The sequence below is a fragment of the Lissotriton vulgaris genome, chromosome 8 (genome assembly GCF_964263255.1).
Source record: "Lissotriton vulgaris chromosome 8, aLisVul1.2, whole genome shotgun sequence".
NCBI classification, from domain to species: Eukaryota; Metazoa; Chordata; class Amphibia; order Caudata; family Salamandridae; genus Lissotriton; species Lissotriton vulgaris.
Window position 1 is genome coordinate 439,544,760 of NC_141696.1, and position 19,973 is coordinate 439,564,732.

General features: G+C 43.5%; 1 protein-coding gene across 8 annotated transcripts in view; it reads left to right on the forward strand.

Moving 5' to 3' along the window:
* CRACDL (CRACD like) overlaps nucleotides 1–19,973 on the forward strand; it is a 612,462-nt gene that overhangs the window by 511,472 nt on the left and 81,017 nt on the right. The window lies entirely within an intron of this gene.

Below are 19,973 nucleotides of genomic sequence, written 5' to 3' on the forward strand. Positions count from 1 at the left end.
GAGTGAAACACGCAAATCACTGGAAAAGCTCAAAGAATTGAAGAAATACCCAAAAAGGTGGAGCTCAATGCTCCAGGGTCCTGCTAGCAGGAGTTGGAAAAAAGAACGGAAAGTAAAAGGCCTTTGGCTGTGCATCCTGGGATACCGAGGGTCTCTGGAGAGTTCCTTAAAGGCACAGTATCAGTTTTCCAGACACATAATGGCAGCCCATGGGGGCTTGTCTGTCCAACCCTTCCTCTCTATCATGACAAGGATTTTTGTGAAGGGGAGTTTCTCTATGTGTGAAACTTAGCAAAATGTGTAATTTTAGGAATTATTTGGCTATCCATTTCACTTCAAGATGAAGTGCTGGCCAATGTAGCCTTGTAGTTTTAGGCTGCATTATTTGTCTTTGATTTTCTAAGTGTCTATGCAGGACTGCAGAAGACAGCTTAAGAGACTATTTCGATTGCTCCGGGGTCCACGCACATGGGCGGGACTATTCACAAGATTATGACTATCACAGAGATACCCTTACTACAGAACTGGAGTTACAGGTAAGAAACTACTCCTTCCTTGGTCATAAAGAACTTGGAACTGGAACAAGTGGGGCAGTGAGTCCCACTTTTATAGGGTAACAGTAGACAGGAGATGTGTACTCACTGTGTGCACTTTCAGAACTGGTGTGGGGTTGTTCTCCTTCAAGTATCCTCCCCAGACTACTCTTCAGTCAGCCGTTGTGCAGGTTGGTGTTTCTCACAGCAGGATTGTCTCCACCCTGGAGTACCAACAACAGGGAAAAAAGAGATTTGAGGTTTCTACACCTGGCTGTCATCGGCCAACTGAAAACTGTATTCAGGAAAAGGCAAATGGCTGGGCCTCACCTAAATGAGGCCCTTCATGTTGGACAAAAGAGTCTGCAGTACCACCCTTCAGCTCTACCATCGACAAAAACGGCAGTGCTTTAGGAAGACTAATCAACAGCCCATGGTTCAGTAAAATGCCTAATGGAATTTTTAAATGAGTCTTGATTGTCTTGGTCTCCTTACTACAGTTTCAAGAAGTGTCAGCAACACACTTCCACTACCTGGGAAAACATCACCCCCACCTTCTGTAAAAGGTCAGGCCAGGGATATCCACAATGGATCTTACAGGCCGCCATTACTCTGGTTCACTAACACACAATGTGCATGTAGTACAAAGGCTACTCACACACAAACATGCAAAACATACACTTGGGATTTTTAGCATTAGAAATTGGTTAAGTGCATAAAGGCACTTCATTACTCAAGTGGTCCAGTAGTCCTCTATTGGAGTGACACAGATAAAAAGGTCGGGCCATAACTATGACTGAGAATTTCGCTAACCAACCTATGTAGTAATAAGTGGGGTCACAACATTCTGATTCGTAGGGGGGTCACATTCCAATCTACCTCATCAGAATTCATGAAGTAGGTTGCAAATTGCGACTCGCTACAATTGGATGCCATCACAGGGATGTGGTCTGCTGGGGTCAGCAGCCAAATGTCTGTGATCCGATTTTAATACAGTAAATTTCGGCCCGTTTTCCTTAAAAGGTCCAGGACTGTATTTAGAGAAAAGTTTTTTATTATTTTAAATTTATTTGTACGTTGGCAGTCATCACCTGTACCACTGCCGACTCCCCACCAAACTTCTTCAAAGGGGGCTGGATGTCAATGGTGTCCTATTCTGATTTGAAATGTGTTACCACCACAACTTGGGAGTCAGTAACTTTTCAGTCGGATTACGGGTCACAAAACATTGATATATAACTAAATGAATCACTATTTTGAAGGGCTGCCCTAAACACTCCCCTTACAAATAGCAATTTGTTATGCCTTTATTAACCCACTAGCAGCCCGTCCCGATGTTGCCCGGGGATGAAATGTTATGTGTGTAATGTTTGTAATGGTAAATTGTAATTTTATTTTAAAATTTCACGGTATACAAAATATTTCGTCTCGTTTGAATGTGGGCGTAGAATAAATAGATTTTGCACATTGCCAGACCTAGAGAGTGCTACATATAACTGTCCATGAGTGAAGCAGTGTTCTTTTAAGTTGAATGAAGAGGGAGTAATGTTTCTTTAAGGGCTTTGTCCACTTGTGCATGCAGTGTTACAAAGAGCTTTTTTGATATGTGCCTGTTTAGCTGTCCCGTATTGCATGTCCTTAGTTCTATGTGCGTCCTCAGCTTTAATTTTTTTTTCTTTTCAGTGTGGTGTAGTGTGTTGGTTATGTAATTTCCAAGCGCGTTGAGTTAGATGTTAATGTGTCAGTGCCCCTTTAATTTATCGTATTTTAGTAACGTTTATTTTTTTAAATGTCTGCATGCAGTGTTATTATCATGGTTTTTCATCTGTGTCTTGGTATGTGGGTCGTATTTGCAGGTCTTTGGTTGTGTGTGCATCCTCAGGTTTAAGTATTGTACGGCGTGATTATGTGCTTGCGAGGGCTGCTTTGAGTCCCAGCGCACGCATTGTGTTTCACATATGTGGCTTGTTAGCTGGGCCGTATTTGCATCTCTGTGGTTGTGTGTGCGTCCTCATGTTTAAGTGTTGTCCTGCGTGAATCTGTGCTTCAAAGTAAATATTGAAGTCTGTTACATCGTCTTGTTGTGAGGCTGCCTTTACTTCCCGCTGTAGCCGTTGGAGCGTGAATGTCACGGTGAATGAATGTTGCGCTTGCGTGCACCTTTATTCTTTTTGTTAATGCAGCCACTTGTCCCAAATGTAACGTAAGTAAATGATTGAATGTGAATTTGGTTATTCAAGAATAGGCGTTTGGATGTGAACGATGATTTAATGCGGCGCAGCTTCTTTGTAGACGTACGTCTGAGAAGTGATCCGAACCGCGTCGGCGAAAGGCGCGCCCCTTTATTTCATCATAATGTAGCGCATCCCCCTGTGAGTAAGCTGACGCCCACAAAGTTATCGTCACACAAAGTTATCGCCGCACTTTCATGATAAGGGCAAGATGAAGCGTGAATGTGCGCGCACATTGCTTGCGTCAGGCACGCCCCTTTTTATTGTAATTGTGTTTTATCCCCGGTGGAGAATGTTAACGCTTATGCCCATAAAGGTTGGTTCGCAACATATATTATTAATGCTACATGAATGACAATGTGCGTGAATGCGGCGCACCTTGTGGTTTGTATACGGACGTCTATACGGACGTGTGAGAAGTGATTACAACTCGCGAATGGAAAGGCGCGCTACTGAATGACGTGGCAATTTTTTTGTTATTACATTTGTCGCACGGCCCTCTGAGTGTGTAATTTGACACGCCCAAGCCCCTCTGAGAACGGTTACGCCCACAAAGTAATAATGTGTGTCGTTTGACACACCCACGCCCCCGACACGCCCACGCCCACAAGGGACTACTTTACCCCTAAGGTTCTTTGACGTTTCTAATGTATATGGTGGCCACCTGTATAGCCTATGTCCATCTGCTGCAACTCCCCTTTACAACGCTGTATTGGGTGTTGCAATTGGTGCTGTACTTCTTGAGTTTACCCGCCTCAAAGTTTTCAGCTCTCTCTTTATAATTGTAGTATAGATTTTAGCAAGTCTGTAACATGTTATTGAATCCCACAATGAGTTTAGTAGATTTAAAAGCCATTATGCAGTTGTAAACCATGTGATTTTGTGAATTGCGTGCTTTACAACCTCAAAATGGCTTTGTACATCAGGTCCAAAGTCCTTTGTCCTTGTAACTACATAGGTTTGAGTGCATGTTCCCTCAGCTTAAAGGTCTCAAGACTGAATCAACCTGTGTTTATGTCCCCGTATGCATACCAAATATCGGGGACAAGGTTCTTTTAAGTGCCTGCAGTTCACATAACACTGAACATTTGCAAAAGTAACGGACAGCACTTGAGTGTGCCCAAGTCAGTTGGTCTTATCTTTACTGAGAGACCTTTTAACTACTCCGTCAGAAAAGGTACTTTGTAGGTGGACTTGACATCAAAGCTCACCCTGGTAGATTCTGTCGAGTCTCTTTTGAAGCTTAGAAGAACACTGCCTTTTTAATCTTAGCAAACCTTTTTTCATTTCGATTGGCTGGCTTCTTTGCTCTAAAGCTAGGATTCACCTTTGTTTGTGCCGGCCTGAGTTGTAGTTTAGCAAGAGTTTCTATTTGACATGCGTCAATGCCCTTATCTATCTGTTTCCACATAAAGGCCTATAATATTTGTGTAGCGCTTAAGGTGTGGCAGTCACAGTGGTTGGGCTAAGTGAAATGAAACCAACCTGTTTAAGTTGATTCTAATTCCATATTAAATGTCATAGTTCTCTTTTACTTCTGGTATTGTCAGAATTATTTCTCTAGGATGTAGAAAGGAAAAGCAAATGTTGCCTGTTACTAATAAATTGTGTATTGTATTCCAAAATCCTTATGAAATCATCCACCCATTTAAGGTAATAGCTTGAAAAAGAAAAAGAAATCCCACCACAGAACAAACTATAGTTCAAGCCATTCAAGTTGTTTTCATTACCCCAAGTTATACAGCTAAGCATTCATATGTTCTGCATTAACCTTGGTATCCTGAAGGATTCATTGGTTTATAATAAACGTGTTCATATGTAACAGGTTGTTAATAACACAGCAGCCTTCTTCCATAATGGCAGTTATGAATTCTAGTATTATTTCTGGAAATCAAGCAGTTCAGCATTTTTTCCACATTATTGCTTCCCAACATAGTATGTATTGCTATGGTTGTAGTTGAATGCATAACAATTGTTCAGTTCTACTTTATAATCTTTCAATGGTGTTGCTCGATATAAATTGAGTACAAGTTGTTGTCTTTTTGAGGGGTTGCCAAACTCTGGAGGTAATAGTTCTCCAGTATTAGGGTGTATTTCATAGATTCACATGCTTGAATATTCCCCGTCGTCGAAGTGGGAGTCCCACACTAAATAAAATAGCAATAACATACCAATAACATATGTATGTAAATACATAACACATGAAATAATACTAGAAAATACATAATAAATACTCAAAAACAATTCCTACATAGGAATACATAGTAGAGAGAGAAAACACTTGTAACATATTCCTGTCATTATGTTAGTCCAAACTACAGCCAATCAGGCAACAGCACCCTTCCAGAACCACCTCCTCAGTGCTCAGACCCTCAGATTTTCGTAGCACAAGAGTGACAAAAGAGTCGATGAGGAGAAGCGAGCCTCTGAGGGGTGGTGGGTGGGTTGCATGTGAATCTTTGAAAGACCCCAATACTGGAGAACCACCTGTTTACAGGTAAGTAACAATTGTTCTTCTCCAGTATTAGGATGTCTTTCATAGATTCACATGCTTGAATAGAATAATGCCACGATCTGGGATTGGGCAATCAGCCATCAAGTTACCCTGGCGGTGGTGCATCTGCCGGGTGTCTCCAACATCCTAGCGGATTCCCTCAGCAGGTCCACGTCATCGACCCACGAGTGGGAGTTGCATCAACCAACTCTCAACCTCGTTTTTCAACTATGGGGTTGTCCGTCTCTGGATCTCTTTGCAACCCCTGAGAACCATAAATGCCTATCTTACGCAAGTTGGCATCCCTACCACGGGTCGTGCTGGAATGCCCTTTTGATGAATTGGTGCGATCTATTCGCCTACGCTTTTCCTCCGATTCCGTTGGTGCCTCGTGTGCTGTGGAAGATGCTGAGGCAGCCCTGCCACATTTTCCTGATCGCCCCCAGATGGCCCCGACAGGCGTGGTTCTCGGAGTTGCTCCTTCTGTCCCAGTGCGAGCCCATCCTCCTTCATCCTCGACTGGACCTCACCACGATGGACAAGGGTCAAATTTGCCATCCGAACCACTCCTCTCTACAATTGTCGGCCTGGAACCTGAGCACCTTGAATTTGCGCATTTAAATATCTTGCCGGAATGCAGAGACATTCTCACTCAGGCCAGAGCTCCGTCTCCCATTAAGACTTACAAGCTCAAATGGAAGAGGTTCTGCCATTGGTGCGTGGCTACTAATATCCATCCTATCCATTCCATTCTGGAGCAGCTACTTCCGTTTTTTTTGTTGCACCTGGCTCAATCCGGGCTTTCCCATGCTACTTTGAGAGTTTTCTTGGCGGCAATCTCTCGTTTCCGGCAGGATGGCTCCTCCTCTCTCTGCTCTTCCAGAGTTATTAGTCAGTTTTTCAAAGGACTATTCCGGAAGTTCCCACCTCTTCGAGCCCTCCTCCCACTTGGTATCTCAATGTCATCCTAGCCCAACTAATGAAGGCGCCATTCGAGCCTATCCATAGGGCGGACTTAAAGTTTTTGACCTGGAAGGTAGCCCTTCTCCTTGCTCTGACATCATCTCGTCGCGTGAGTGATCTTCGCGCTTTCACTGTTAAACCTCCTTTTCTCCAATTCAAACCTGACTGTGTGGTGCTTCGCACCAACCCAACTTTCCTGCCGTAGGTGCCTACGGATTTCCATCTAAATTAACCTGTTTTCTTAAAGACTTTCTTTGCCGATCCTCAATCTCCGGCAGAGCAGCGATTGCACTCTTTGGACATCAAACGATGCCTTAAATTTTACATCAGCAGGACAGCCCTTTTCGCAGGTCCGATCAACTGTTCATTGCCTACGGACGCATGCGTAAAGGGCGCCCTGTTACCAAGCCAACTATTGCACATTGGATTTCTTCAGCCATTGTCTTCTGCCATCAGCAGGCTGGCAAGCCTCTACAATCTTCAGTGAGGGCTCATTCCACCAGGGCGATGTCATCCTCTACCGCCCTGTTTACTGGTGTGCCGCTTCATCAGATCTGCCGAGCAGCCACGTGGTCCAACAGGCACACGTTCACGAAGCACTACTGCCTGGATGCCATCAACGAGGCGGATACAGCAGTGGGACAGGCAGTACTTCCTCTTTTTAAATAAGGTGAGCCTCTGTCTTCCCTCCTCCACTATGGTTTTATATGATTGCTATCAAAACGTATATGACTGTATTATTATTGTCTCTTTGGTTTCTCCATGCTGTTACATAGCAATCGGGCCTCTTTGGCTGTTACTGCTCTCTATTCTATTCAAGCATGTGAATCTATGAAAGACATCCTAATACTGGAGTAGAACAATTGTTACTTACCTGTAAACAGGTGGTTCTCCAGTATTGGGGTCTTTCAAAGATTCACATGCAACCCACCCACCACCCCTCAGAGGCTCGCTTCTCCTCATCGACTCTTTTGTCACTCTTGTGCTACGAAAATCTGAGGGTCTGAGCACTGAGGAGAAGGTTCTGGAAGGGTGCTGTTGCCTGATTAGCTGTAGTTTGGACTAACATAATGACAGGAATATGTTACAAGTGTTTTCTCTCTCTACCATGTATTCCTATGTAGGAATTGTTTTTGAGTATTTATTGTGTATTTTCCAGTATTATTTCATGTGTTATGTATTTACATACATATGTTAGTGGTATGTTATTGCTATTTTATTTACCGTGGGACTCCCACTTCGACGACGGGGTATATTCAAGCATGTGAATCTATGAAAGACACCAATACTGGAGAACCACCTGTTTACAGGTAAGTAACAACTGTTCTTCTAAAATATTTTATTTACTTTGCTCATGAGAACATCTGAGTGATATATACTGATAAAGTGTCTTTTATTTTTAGGTTTTAAAATAAAGTTAAAGTTCTCTACCTTTATAAATTTACATAGTAAACTTAGTTGATAAATTCCTTTAAAAAAAAATAGTCTACACCTAGAACATGACAAGCACCGACGTACGTGAAGCAAATGTATTTTTAATTAAGACTGCCTTTAACTACTACACATTTACCTGACAGAGATTTGAGTGGAAAATAGTTATGTTATGTGGATTTGTAAAGCTCAACTTATCACCGGAAAGGTATCCAGGCGATGGCGCAGGTGTGCAGGTCATCTGCCAGGAGTTTGTTGAAGAGCCAAGTCATCAGCTTCTTTGGAATTCGAGAAGTGAGGAGGAGGCCCTTATGTGAAGAGAGAGTTTGTTCCAGGTTTTGGGTACAAGGTTGGAGAAGGCAAGGCCTCCTGTTCTGCTTTTGCCTATGCGAGGGGTGTGTATGAGAGAGGGTAAGGCAGAGCATAGGATTCTGGTGGGATGGTGGGAGTGGAAGTGGTAATTGAGATAAGCTCGACTAATGTTGTGCAGTGCCTTGTATGCAAGTGTGAGGAGTTTAAATTGGCAGCACTAGTTAATATTCAGACCAGTATTCTATACTTCTGCGGCTGTTTGTCATGGTCATAGCTCTAATGAAAGGGTGTTTGGTGACTCCTTGCAGTCCCACTTCAACTTTTACTTATTATGCCTACTTTCTTCTTTTCCATTGATTTGATTGTTAACACAAACCAAGATGTTTAGGATTGAACCCTATAAATGCCAATGATACTCAGGAAGGTCTTTGCGAACGACTGACAAGAGCACCTACAAATCTGCCTTGAGATGCTGCCATCAGCAAATCAGAGCCTCCAAACTATCTGTTTCACCAACCACATTGAAAGCAGCACCTACAGCACTAAGGAAATATTTGCCATGGTGAAACTCTTCACCTCTCCAACTGCAAGGTCCACCAGCGTAAGCCCCTATTTGGACTTCTGCACCCAGCTGTCCCTATTCTTCAGCAACAATGTCACCAGCAGCTATGAAAATACTGAGCCACAACTGGACCCTTTCTCCCTTGCAGCCTTCCTGTCCCACTCTACAAACATCCAGAGGGCCACCCTGACCACCTGGTTAACCATTATCATTCAAGAAATCACAGCAACCATGCAGTCTATACTCTGCAGAGTACCTGTTGACCCCTGCCCTCACCATGTCTTCATCAAAGGACTGGACCCCATCAGCACAGTCCTCTCCCCAATCCTACATGGCTAAATCAGCACAGCCACCTATCAAGATGCCTGGAAACGCCACAGTACTTCCCCCTCAAGAAATCAACTGCACACCAAAAGACGGTAGCCAGCTACCAGCCTATCTCCCTGCTATCCTACCCAGAAAAAGTTATGTAAAATATGACAAACCACCCACCTCAATGACAACCACCTCCTCTACACTGCTTCATCCAGATTCAGGCCGAACCATAGTACAGAGACCACCCTCCTTGCCCTCACCGATGACATCTGGATGATCTAGGACAGAGGTGACACCAAAGCCTCATCCTACTGGATCTTTTCACAGCCTTCAACACTGTCTCCTACCCCATCCTTATTCACTAACTGTATGAAGCTGGCAACCAGGGTCTCGCATTTCACTGGCTAAGCCCTTAACTATAACTTGTTCCCTAAGGTAACCACAACTCACGCCCTCACCATGCACGGTATTGTCATCAATGAGGCCAGTTCAGTTGTCATCAGTAATGCTATAAATTATGTCACTGAACACATCATGAGTGTTGTAATATGTGAGGTCATAAGCAGTGCATTGTGAGGGCGCGATTTATAGTAACATTAGGGCACGCGTTCTAGTTAACTTGAGAACTGTAACTGGTGAATTTCCGTGTTTTTTTTCAAGTTTAAAACATGTCACTTAAATTTTCACCTAACTAACGTTACTTTAACCTTTTTTTTTCAGTGAATGTCAAGGTTTTTTTAATATAAAAGTTATAATTACAATTCCCAACTATAACGTCACTTTAACCTTTGTTTCTTTTCTCGGGTTTTCATAACTTGAATATTTTATCACCATAACATAAAGCCTAGCCTGCTACCATGCCCTGCATCCAACCCCCCGTACGACCGTGTACAGCGTGGGGTTAACAGCACGGCCTGGCCTCTGGTGGGGGAGTTGGGGCTGGTAGGGGAATGGGTGCAGAGCCTAGTACCCAATACGCACGCACGGTTGACTGTGATGTTATAATATAAAGGGTGGAAAAAAATCAAGCGTGACCGCTTGCCCTCTACGCACTGTTGCAATTCCGATATCGGATCAGATTTAATTCATAAATAAGCATATGACACAATTCTTGACATATTTCATGTATGAAGACTCTTAAATCCTTAAAGTTTCAAAATTTATTGTTTTTTACTGGCATGTCAATCTTTATGAAGCGCATTAAACATTGTATCTACATGAATGCCATAAATTCATTTTTTATGAGCTAATATTCTCACAGTGATTGTTGACATCACATTGACATAATCATACTTTTACTGACAAGTTTTCCCTGCCCAATGCATTTCGGGCCCCAAGGCCCTTCTTCAGGGGCGGTACCTGAAATGACACAAAATAATGGAACTCTATTACTTCTAATGAAACTGGCTCTTCAATTATGCATTTCGTAGTTTGTCACTATTTTAATTTCTTAGATACCATAACATAATTTTTAGAAAAAAACCATTGAATCTGTTATAACATCTCTATAACGGACTTTGTACTACTTAACACTCACTTGTGTATATGTTTGAAAAGGTGGTATGAACTGAAAACGACAGAAATGGGCTGGTCCCAGAAGGAGACTGGATCAGACGCTCTGAGAGAAAAAAAGACCGTGATGAGTCATAAGAATATCAGGGGTTTATTGCTAACGACACGATGCAAGAACCGAGCACTTACTAAAAACAGGCGAGCAACTCTACTCAAAAACGTTCCAACTGATTATTTTCGGGCTGTTCCTGATCTCCTAATCCGGAGCACACCGACATCTCTCACTAGAATTCACCGCATGCATACTATAACGTTGTTGCAATGTACACAGTTTTGGCACTTTCTCATGCCTTTGTAGTTCTCCGTAGTATTTTTCAATTTGGGTTTCAAAAACTCTTTAATGTTACGAGACCTTCTATACGCAAAAATAGGTTTATTTACAAATAAGTCTTTGAAGTCTCGTAACATTAAAGAGTTTTTGAAACCCAAATTGAAAAAAACTACGGAGAACTACAAAGGCATGAGAAAGTGCCAAAAACTGTGTACATTGCAACAACGTTATAGTATCGGATACAGTGAAACACCCTCACACGGGAGAAACAATTCCCACTAGAATCAACGCAGACTGCAACACTGTGAATGTCATATATGCCATCAAATGCCCATGTGGATTGTTATATGTGGGTAAAACGGAGAGAAAAATTAAGACACGCATATCAGAACATAAAAGTACTATTCGTAATAAGAACATCAACAGCAGTTTGGCAGTTCACTGGGACAAAACCAGACACGCCATAGCTCAAATGAAATTTCAGATTCTCGAAGTTGTTGCTCCACTACCCGGCAAGAGTTTGACCAAAACCTTGTTACAAAGAGAAATATTCTGGATAAAAAGACTACAGACACAAGATCCCAAAGGGATCAATGATCGAGTAGACCTTATTTGTTTTTTGTGATTATTGCACAACGAAAAACGCTGGAGGACTGTAATGTTTATTTATTAATTTTTGTCATACAAATGTTAGTTAATGTCTCTGGATGGTATAAATACACACACATGATGTTTTGTACTCTTTGCACTTATTATATTTTATTTCCTCACAAAACACACTAAACATGGCACCCGTGTTTTTCATCCCGATTCGGGTTTTCAGTCCGTTGTCTATTTTTGGTTCACCCACACCTTTGCGTCATAAAAAGAGGCCGTCGCGTCTAGGTAGGCGTTCTTTTCCATCCGCACACAGGATAACCGGCACGTACTGAGAGGGAGGAAACGCAGGAGGACTGGAGTGGCCGTTACACAAGGTACGGGCGATAGATGCGTGGTTAGGCTGTTCTTTTAAAGAATATAGAGTGGAGTTAACGTTGGTGTTCTTGTCATTGTTTTGTAGCATCTTTGGACAGTTGACACGAACAGGCTACTAGAAGGAAGGTTAATATTTCCCGCATTTCGCTATCTTAACAAGGTGTGTGTTACTAGGACTTTGGTATAGGCAACAGTGTAAAATAGGTACAATTGCATATAAGCGTGCACTAAGTTTATAGACGACGTTTGGTTTTTTGTCAGTAGGAACGGAGCCTATGCATGCGGTGAATTCTAGTGAGAGATGTCGGTGTGCTCCGGATTAGGAGATCAGGAACAGCCCGAAAATAATCAGTTGGAACGTTTTTGAGTAGAGTTGCTCGCCTGTTTTTAGTAAGTGCTCGGTTCTTGCATCGTGTCGTTAGCAATAAACCCCTGATATTCTTATGACTCATCACGGTCTTTTTTTCTCTCAGAGCGTCTGATCCAGTCTCCTCCTGGGACCAGCCCATTTCTGTCGTTTTCAGTTCATACCACCTTTTCAAACATATACACAAGTGAGTGTTAAGTAGTACAAAGTCCGTTATAGAGATGTTATAACAGATTCAATGGTTTTTTTCTAAAAATTATGTTATGGTATCTAAGAAATTAAAATAGTGACAAACTACGAAATGCATAATTGAAGAGCCAGTTTCATTAGAAGTAATAGAGTTCCATTAATTTGTGTCATTTCAGGTACCGCCCCTGAAGAAGGGCCTTGGGGCCCGAAATGCATTGGGCAGGGAAAACTTGTCAGTAAAAGTATGATTATGTCAATGTGATGTCAACAATCACTGTGAGAATATTAGCTCATAAAAAATGAATTTATGGCATTCATGTAGATACAATGTTTAATGCGCTTCATAAAGATTGACATGCCAGTAAAAAACAATAAATTTTGAAACTTTAAGGATTTAAGAGTCTTCATACATGAAATATGTCAAGAATTGTGTCATATGCTTATTTATGAATTAAATCTGATCCGATATCGGAATTGCAACAGTGCGTAGAGGGCAAGCGGTCACGCTTGATTTTTTTCCATGTTTTAGTTTATAGATGTAATTTGGACGTTGCATCTGCCTCCACAGCACGCATATTTAATTTGTTTAATATTGAATATCTATTTGGTTAAGTAAAGGAGTGCCTCTCCCCAAACTAATTGTTACCATATAAAGGGTGTCATTTTAAGTAAGGCATACCTTCTGACTTTGTCAATGGGTCAGAACATCAAAATATAACAGTTGGGCCTATTGCCTTTATGAAGGAGTCAGCATATCAACATATACAGTGCACACCTATTCTCTTTGTCAGAAAATGACCAATAATTATAATCAAATATATATTAATTAATTTACACAGTACAGTGTTTAATAAAAATTATTGTCTCACAGAAATATTAATAAAGATGTCTTCCAAAAAATGGACATGTCTTTGATTGAGTCTTTTATTAACAGTTTTCAGGCTGCAAGATACAGCCATAGAAGCAACCACAAGGGGCTCTGCACTCAGGCTGAACACCATAAAGCTCCAGCTAGTAGTGCTTTAAAAATAAAAGCTAAACTCTCCTGGGGTCATGGATTCAATGACCAAGAAAACATACTGTTTTAAAAAAAAAAAATGCTGGGGGGGTGGGGTTGCTGTTGCAGCCCCCGCACCACCACCACCCCCACAATATTTACTTTTCTTTAATGGTGGCCCTGCCTCTTATGGGGGCACCACAAGCATGAAAATGTATTTTGTTAAAAGGGCATTATGGTGCTCCTTGCTAGGAGCAATAAGAGCAATAAATAAATTTTTTAAAGGGAGGGCCCCCTCTCTGATCCTTTACGGTCTTGGAACCAACACCCCACCCCCTCCCGGGCCTAATGTGGATGCCCACCCAGGACTCTCACTGGGCGGGCAGTGGTAGCTGCCATTGCTCCCGCCTGGGAGGAGTATTTCTTTCTAATCCTGTTGGACCAGAGCAATCTGAGTTTCCCTGCTCGCAAGAGTGCAGGCAGGAAACAAATATCTGTCACCCAGCAAGAACATTTTTGCAACTCCAGCCGGGTGGTAGCAGACAGGTTTTCCCAGCCTGCGCACATGCAGACAGGGAAACTGTGTACACCACAGTGGATCTGGACCCCTGGGATGAAGTCCCTGAGGCCTTACGAGGCTTGGAGAGGGGGGGGCCACGCGCCCCCTCCCCTATAAATATATTGCTGAGCCTAGGGGGATGTGGTCGCCTGGATCATAATTTGCTCACGGAAGGGAATGGCGTATTCCCATCCCCTCTGAATATTATGCCAGGCCTAGGCAGATGGGCCCTAGGGCCGTAATTGGCTCAGGGTGGGGGGAGCCTCATTCACGTTCTCTCACCAATATGTATTTTAATTTACCCCCGTGCCCTGGCCCACCTCAGTTGCCATTTTGTTCTTTTTTCTTTGCCCTTATTCTGCGGGAATACAGCGGTATTGCGCAAATAAAACCAATTATTTTTATTTTGGCCCCTGCTGGCGTCTTTTTTAGGTGCCCACACAAGCGCTAGAGGGCAGGGTATCCTTACAATGCCCCCTTATAGTCTGTTTTAATACATTTTCAGGTCAGGGCACTAATCAATCTGTCAATGTGGTTTAAATACCAGTATAGTATGGCTGTTAGTCATGCACATCACAACGTGCATTTCTAATGACCTTTTTGGAATGGTTGTCAAATTTCTAATTCAGAAGCCAGCTTACCAAGCTCAGTGATGGTGGTGCTAGTGGGGTGCAGGAGGTGGGTGACGGTGGGGAGTTTAACTCTGTACACCTGCTATGGGGGCTTTTAGCAGAGGGAAGTGTTGTGAAAGAACTGCAGAAAATGGAGAAGGGGGGCCCTGCCACAGCATGTCTGGTGCCAATGTTGAGCTGCTGTGGTTGAGGAGAAGGATAATAGCTGCACATTTTTAAATTGGGGTTTAAGGCACACCAATGAGTACTCTAATAGGCTCCTATGCCTCCCTGTGTGGGATTTGCTTTGTGTACTAGTCGCCAAAGACAATATCATGAACTCCATGATATACAGTAGACTGGTCCTAAGGGTGAAGGATAACCCCTGTTGGTCAGTGACGGAAGGGGGCTTGCCTAAATAAGCCAAGGGCTGAAGAGAAATCACCAAAACCCACCATGTATAGATCTATATGTTGTGTGATGTTTGTATGTGTCTGATTGAATGAACTTGTAGGAAGCTAGATCTCTATATAGTGTACTGAAAAGAAGTACACTGTGCAGAAAGTCCAGTGGGTCCCAAATTTGTTTACAGAGGCTAAAGTAGATAACACTAATGCTCTCTTTTGTGGTAGTGTGGGCGAGCAGTTAGGCTTATCAAAGGACAGTGCTAAACATTTGATGCACTCAGAGGCAGTAAATGAGACACACACTCAAAGAATAAATCTGAGCCCAATTTAGAAAAATAACACTTATTTCATATATATTTCAAAACCAAGAATTTCTTTCAAAAGTAAGTACTTTTTTCAATACCGATTCACACAGGTAAGTAAAGCTTTTAAAGCTGTGGGCCTTTACGCACAATGCAATTATTTGGGAGCAAAAAGTCAGAGATGCCTAAAAGTAGGTACAGTCTGTTTCAGGGGTTCACCTTTCGGGGTTTGGAGTTGCGGTGGGCCAGTATCCAAATTACTACCAGCAGTTCTTCGGGAACTGCCCGGTTGTGCTGGGAGCAGAGTGCTGGTGAGGTTTGTAGCTGGCGCGCTACAATGAAAGGGGGCCGCCCAAACACAGCATGCACATGGGGACTTGGGCCACAAAGGGTCTAGGAACAAGGGAGCACAGTTGGTACGTCAGGTCCTGGGCCAGGCGGCTGGGGTGCAGAGTCGTTAGGTCGGCTGGGCTGGGTGCGCAAATATACTCCTCGTGGTCAGGGACAAATAAATAATAGGGGTAAAATCAAGTCAGTTGGCCCACTCACGAAGTGTGTCTCAGTGATGCTGGTGTCCCTCGATGGCTGCTTAGTCCATGTGATGTGAGAATCCGGACTGGACTCTCACTGTTGCTGTTTGGTGCAGGGCGTCCGGTACCCTGGGGGTTGGTGCTGCACGGCTCCGGTTGGTCCAGGTGTCTTCCCACCTGGTGGGGAGACAGATCTGATCTTTCCGAGCATGAGTACCTTCTCCTGGCCCTCTACAGTGTGGGTCAGGCCTGGGAGCGGATAGGTGGTGGCTCGACTCAGCTTGTCGGTGCCTGCAGTCTGCACGGAAGTAGCTCCTCTACTTTGAGGGAGACTTTAGGTGTTTTTTGAAGTGATCTCAGGCTACCCAAGGTGTTGGTAGGTCTCCAGCTCACAGAACAAGTCACTCTGTTGCGATTATCTAGAGAGGGCTGAGGATGGACAGGGTTTCATGCCAAAGTTCAGAGGTCTGCTGCAGTTCTTGCCAGGCAGTGACTCTTCTTCATTCTTCTTCTCTTGATCTGTCGAATCTGAGTTATTGGGTTCAGGGGAGCCACCTAAATAGTCAATTTAGGGGCGTTATGGGGAGTGACATGTAGTAACCAATGGGCTACCTACACCCTCTATATGACCACTTCCTGTGGGAAGTGGGCACAACTCTGACACTAGAATGTTCATTCTGCCAAAACAAGATGGAGGAATTTAAAAAGTGGGGTCCACATCAGCTGGCCCGCCCTAGGGGTGGTGCTGGCTGAATGTGGGCACTCCTAATCTTAAAATATTCCCGCCTGTCTTGCAGGCGAAAAGTGGGGTCACGACAGGGGGGTGGGCAGCTCCACTATCTGGAGAGTCCTGGGGCGTGTAACAAAGGCAGAAGAGCCTTTGAAGCTTCTCGCCCTGGAATGCACATCCTGCGTGGAGGTGGTGAGACCGCTTCTGCCCAGAGCAGGCTTTCTTTCTGGCCTCCGAGAGCGAAGGCTCTCACCTCAGGAGGTCAGAAACCGGTCTATGGTGGCTGGCTGGACGAGACCGGTCAGTAAACATACTAGTAGTCGGTAGGTTTTATGTGGCACCTCTAAGGTGCTCTGTGGTTGCATTTATTAATAATTCCAGCACTGGCATCAGTGAGGGCTTAATAGGACGAGGTGATTGGTACCAAAGGTCTTGGGGTACAGTGAAGCTATCATGTAGCTGGGAAACTCGCAATGACAAGTAACCCGCCCATGGACTTGATATTGCTTCCCTGAGTACTGGTGGTATCTAACGGTGAACTTAGATGTCACTGGGACACATCCACTCATGCAGATATGCCCACACATGGGTATAGTGCATCCTGCCTTAGGGCTGCTAGGCCTGCTGTAGGGGGGACTTACCTATGCCACATGCAGTATTGGGTAATGGCACACTGGGATGGGTGCCATGTCGACTCTTCGTTTTTCCCTGCACCAAGACACGCAGACTGCAATGGCAGTTTGCATGAGCTCGGTGAGGGATCGCTTAGAGTGGCACAGCTCGAGCTGCAGTCCTTAGGAACCCTCTTTAGGTCCAAGACCCTAGGTATCAGTACATTTACTATGGACTTACAGGGATCCTAAAGCAGTGCCAATTGTGGAACAAAGCTTCAGTTTAGGGAAAGATCACTGGTACTGGGGACCTGGTTGGCAGGAACCTAGTACACTTTCAGTAAAAGTTGCACCCGATAACAGGCAAAAGGGTGGGGGAGACTGCAACAGAGTCCAGTTTCCTACAGAACACATTCAGCAGACAAATAAGACTGTTTGTAGTGAGACTTAAACATTGTTACTTGATGTCAGGGGCAGGGGTAGTTCCTCAGCTAAGCCCCACTGCTCTTTGAGCAGAAAAAATAAAATGATAATAACTATGTTATTATTATTTTATTTTTCACAGTTTTGGGCTGAGTTGGGGCAGGGCGGGGCTGGAGGCACAGGGGGAGGAGCGGTATGTGTACACTAAGTCCACATGACTGCTTGGTTGGCCGTCTGGGACCGGCCACACAGTCATGCGCACTTAGCTTGTTCCCCACCAGGCTGCATTACACAGCCTGGTGGGGGAACATGCCCAGGCCCCCAGCCCCCATCTGAGCGCTGATCCACAGCACAAAGACCAATCGCAATGCTGCAAAGCCGCGGTGTCATTCGCTATGCGGAGCATGGGTGCTTCTTGGTTCAAATCTCCGGAGTAGGGAGGAGAGACGGCCGGTGGAATAGGTAAGTAGTATTTTTTATTATCATGTTGTTCCCCTCGCTACCACACCCTTCCTGCTGCCCTTTCACCCTCATTCCCTGCCAGCCGCTACTGGTCAGGAGTGCAAGGATGCCATTTATTGGATCAAAATGAAGATCAAAAAGTTGTGCACAAGGGGTGGGACAAAAGAAGAATATAAGGGAAAGCCAACGAATTAAGAGTATCAAACTGACAACCAGCCAGTCATGAGCAAGGAGCTGAACCAGAGTCCACTCTATGCATTATTGCATTGTAGATAGTGGGTCTTCGACGACAGACAACTAAGAATATCTGCAATAAAGACCTACAAACCTCTAGCAAACCAAAGTAGTATAATGCATAACACAGAATGGGTCAGTGCAAGAGGTGAGTACGCTGAGGTTAGAATTAAGGGCCATTGGTTTGCCTTGATACATAGAGAAAAGCTCCTTTGTCCCTTTGACTTAGTTTCAGAATTGTATATTGGGCATACTTAGAAGAAGTCCGAGGATGCCACTTGGCCCTTTAAGTAGCTTAGCAAGTTATTTCAGTTCGGCCCTCTTTTTATGACTTGCTATTGTCTTTTTGTATATTTCTACCTAAATAAATTATTTAAATAATAAATTATTTTTGCTATTAAATAAAAAAACAACCATGCACAAAGACCAAAACCTCTGCTCTTTTGACGAAAGCATTTTAATGCTTTTTTTCTTGTCCACATTCAAGACCGTAAACAACATTATAGGCTACCGGTGTAATAAAATAAACAATGTAAATCACCCATGGTACTTAAAACAAAGCGGATACGTTTTGAAACTGCCATATTCAAACTTACTTTCACAATGCCTACTTGCAGTTTAATAAACTGGCTATGAAGCTTTTAAAAGCCACTAAATGTCAGAGGGGTTTTAGCTCCTAGATGAAAATATTGTTTATGGCATATGCAGATTTGTTTCTATTTTGAGCACTGTTTCCTGCGGCTAGTTTAATAAGCGATCCTGTTATGTCCCCAGTGCATTTTGATGATTACCAAGTGATTTTGTTAACTGCATGACTGTCTCCTTCTTGACAACCAGTGGGGCCTTGTTACAACGGTGCAGATACTTAATGAAGACTGGGGATAACAAGGGCTGAACTATTAATAGTGTTGAAGGAACATGCCACCAGGGATCAGAAGTACAGGAGGAACAGTACCACAATTAGTGTCTGTTTCTTACTAGAAAATCAGGGAATGTGAGGGGGGCTGTAATTTCACACACACACACACGCACACACACACAGTTCATTTCATATGACAAGGCATAAACGTCTTAAAAGATTGTTTTGAGCTGATCCCGCACTAATTTTATAAATATCACCTCAGACTGTGCCTGCTGTCTGGTTGTGAAAAGGCCTATTGTCAGTTTACAGTGAGTTTAGAGCCTGACAATTGCTTACCATTTTGTTGGCTTTATTATAACTCTTATTTCTTTGCTTTTTATTCAATCAGTTGTCTGGGGTTTCCTTCCTCTTCTTAAGTTTGTCCCTCCCTGGAGCCCTTATGTTCTGCTTACTTTTCGTCATTACTTTTTTCTTTTGGTTAAGTGCTTCATGAGAGTGCATATGTTTTCAATCTGTATCACTCATGTACTTCTCTTACCCTGTCCACAGTTCTCCATGTTTGTCTCTCTGCCTCTTCCATGTTGCTCTCCGCTATGATTTCTTACACATGTGCTTCTCCCTTGGGTGCTCCTTCCCCAGCCCACCCTCCTTCTCCCTCTTGTTGATCCTCCCGCTCTTCGTTGACTCCCTCTCATCCCACATGCAGTTTTATTTTTGCAATGGACCAGGCAGCAAATTGATGCTGGCCGATCCAGCTTAAAACACTTTTGCACTACTTATATATCTTTTATTTTATTTACTGATCCACTTAATTTTTAGGTGTATGGACACACCTACAGAATTGTGCATTTTATTTTAACCTTTTTGCCATAGTGCACAACATCTTGTCAATGTTGTACAGCATGGCTAAAAGGCATTGGCAAAGCCAATGGACGACAATGGTGGCTTTGCCAGTGCTTGTTTGATTATGTGGAGAGGTCAGAATGGGCACATTTTAGAATGGCTTCCTATGCACATCCGAAAAGGTAAA